Genomic DNA, 3802 nt, shown 5'->3' on the forward strand with positions numbered 1-3802 from the left:
TTGAGAGCTTATAATATTATTTTAAGAAAGAAACGCATGTTTGTATGTTGAAATCATAATATACAAAACCACAGTTTATATGATGCCATTTTTACCAAAAAAGTGGTCTGAACCCTCCCAACCTGAATCGTTTACGGTATGCTACTATTGAATTATTTGAAGACATCATTCAACTCCTCCGACAATCCTTAAGGGAGACTTTAGGATTATCTAAGTTAATGAATCCAGCGCCGATTGACTACTGGAACGTTCAATTCGTATCCCCTACTTTCCACATGACCTTGCTTATCGGTAGACCTGGCGATCACCACAGCAGACAGAATCAGGAATCGACAAAATTCTGACTGATGGACGGCATTTCTCCAACCTATTCCTATTCTGGACCAATCATCGACTCTGACCACTGGTGATGGTTAAACTGTGCCCTAAACTATCCGTCATCTACAATTTTCGTTTGGGACCTGGGGTAAAATGCACTAGTTAAAGAAAATGTGCCGAAATGAGGACCAAACAATTTAGTATTTTAAATCACGAATCCAGTTGGTTTGTGTCCACCCTACGTGGTATTGAGCGAGTTTCTATTTTAATTATAGTAGATTGTGGTGAAAATTAACTTTTTTCATGCACTAATTTTTCGCGGATATTTTTTATGCGGGGCACGATACACTGCATTTTTAGGCAGAAGGCACCACAACATTGAGGCAAGACGCACCTAAACAATGAGGCAAGATGAACAAGATGGAGCAAATCGCGCAATAAACAAACGTAATTTTATTTATCGAAAAAATAAACATGAGCTTTGGATGATTTAAAAAAAAATAAACACCGTATTCAGCACATAGGCTGCACAGACTGAACGATCACTAAACATTAGGCAACGGACAATACGAAACATCCAGTAGCCCAGGGATGAATTTTTCGTTTTAAACGAAAAGTTTTCACCGACTGGAGTGGGAATCGAACGCACACCCCGTGGCACAATACGGCTAAACGACTGACGCCGCTAACCGCAAGGCCATGAAGCCCACATACAAGTTGTTACATTTGTGCATTATTATTGTTCTGTAGAGAGCAAGCTTGATGGAGTCCCTCTTGAGAATAGCTGGTCGCATATTTGTTCCATGGTCCATAAGGTTTACATAGAAAAGAACATGGTAGAATAGTGAAAGCAGCCATCAACAATGCAGCTGAGAGCAGTGTCATGTACGTGGGACGGAGTCGACGGAACGATTGGTTTGACGAGGAGTGCCAGGAGGTTTTGGAGGAGAAGAATGCAGCGCGGGTGGTCATGCTGTAGCAAGGGACCAGGCAGAACGTGGAACGTTATAGACGGAAACGGCAACAGCAGACCCGCCTCTTTCGGGAGAAAAAACGCCGCCTGAAGAAGACGGAGTACGAGGAGATGGAACAGCTGTGCCAGTGTCAAGAAACACGTAAGTTCTATCAGAAGCTCAACGCATTCCGCAACGGCTTCGTGCCGCGAGCCGAGACGTGCAGGGATAAGGATGGAAGCATTTTGACAGACGAGCGTGAGGTGATCGAAAGGAAGAAGCAGCACTTCGACGAACACCTGAATGACGCTGAGAGCACAGGCAATGAAGGGCGGGATAACGGAGGAAATGCCTTCGTCAGTACTGCGGGCGATGGAAATCAATTAGCCCCCACTTTGAGGAAGGTTAAGTATTTACCAGCCATTTACCAGCTCAAGAACAATAAAGCTGCTGGTAAGGATGGTATCGGAGCTGAACTCATAAAGATGGGACCGGAGAGGCTGGCCATTTGTTTGCACCGGCTGATAGGCACAATCTGGGAAACAGAACAGCTTTCGCTGTAGTGGAAGGAAGGGGTAATATGCCAAAATAGGACGATTGCCCCATCTACAAGAAAGGCGATAAGTTAGATTGTGAGAACTTCCGGGCGATCACCATTCTAAAAGCGGCCTACAAAGTATTATCCCGGATCATTTTCCGTCATCTGTCACCTGTAGTAAACGAGTTCGTGGGAAATTATTAGGGACTATGGAAATTCGCGGCAAAATTCTTGAAATTTCGCGAGTGACCAAAGCGATAAATTCAAAATTTCGCGGCTTTATCGAGGTCCCATACTTTTGCGCATATTTTAAACAAAAATACACATTTGCAGTGAAAAAAGCTTTCATACATGTAGAATTCGTGAAATTTAATTGAATATAGCATTTATTTTACAAATTAAGATGATCAGTTTAATATCAGATTGGTAATGCGAAATTTAAAACGAAAGTAGCAAGCCAGAAAGTCGTCCAAGTTTAAACTTAACTTTTAACTAAAAGGTTAATGTTTGTTACAAAATTTCGCGTTTAAGATGAATAAATACTTTTGCATGAGCAAAAAAAAAAAAAAACAGAAATTCACTGTGATTTTCACATAAATTCTCCAAATTTGATTAATTTCGCGGCATTTTGCGAGATTTCCTGAATTTCGCGGAATTCGCGGCTTCCGCGAGATCGCGAATTTCCATTGTCCCTAGAAATTATCAAGCCGTCTTCGTAGACGGCCGATCAACAACGGACCAGATCTTTACTGTACGGCAAATCCTCCAAAAATGTGAGTACTAGGTCCCACCGCATCATCTTTTCATCGATTTCAAGGCGACATACGATGGTATCAACCGCGTAGAGCTATGGAAAATCATGGACGAGAACAGCATTACCGGGAAGCTCACGAGTCTGATAAGAGCGACTATGAAAGATGTACAAAATTGTGTGAAGGTTTCAGGTAGTTTCCAAATTTCCCGGGATTTGATTTCCCGGGAAACGGGAAAAAAATGACCATTTCCCGGGAAATCCCGGGATCCCGGGAAATTCTGTAAAACGTGAAAATAAAGCAACTTTGGTGGAATTTTATTTTTCAAATTATTCGTATTTCGTGTAGGGTCGGTGTTCCCTTAGTAGATAGTCCCCTATAGTTGCACTAATAGCTTTTCACGGCCGTTTTGCTACAAATCGTTGCAAAACATTATTAACATGAAGCTCAGGAACCATTTACCAAAGTACCATTGATACACAACTCGATTTTGTTAAAAAAAAAAACGAAATATAGTTTTGCTCCCTTGCATCTATAGGAAACCTATTGTTCCTATAGTAGCACTACTAAGAAAAACTATTTTTCATAAAACTAAATAATAAATTAAACTAGAACTTTTTTATCAATCAAAAGCTTTTGATTCACTTTTTAAAGCAAAAATGTAAAAGTTTTGTAAAAAGACGGTTTTGATTTGTATTTTGCTTTGAATTATAGGCTATAGTAGCACAAGCGACAATAAACACAAAAAAAAATATGTTTTCGTATTTTTTGTGTTTTTTTTACAAAACTGTGATAAAAAGCTTTTAGACGTAAAAACAATGCCTGGCTTTATTTTTCGCTTTTATTCGAACATTTGTTCTTAGTCATGCGGCTTCATCGACCCTATATGTATTTTATACCAATAATTTTGTTGTTGTTTCTCTTCATTGTGTGTAATTTATTCATGTTTCTCTAGAGAAATGATAACTTCATTTCAAACGCTAGGCTTCAGAACAACAAAGTTCATAGCATTAAGCAAATGTCCTCGGGGAGTTTATTATCCAACTAGTCTTTATATTAAAAATTGTGACTGTTACATCCATGAAAACTATATAAGCCTAATGAATTCATAGAAAAGATCCCTTGAAAATTCCTTTATTTTATATACAAAATTCATGAAATAGATGTCGTCAAAAACGATATCTATTTTATGAACAACTATTTCATTACAAAAAACAAAATCGAAATATAACTTGTGATGT

Source organism: Aedes aegypti, chromosome 2 (assembly GCF_002204515.2).
Source record: "Aedes aegypti strain LVP_AGWG chromosome 2, AaegL5.0 Primary Assembly, whole genome shotgun sequence".
Lineage (NCBI taxonomy): Eukaryota > Metazoa > Arthropoda > Insecta > Diptera > Culicidae > Aedes > Aedes aegypti.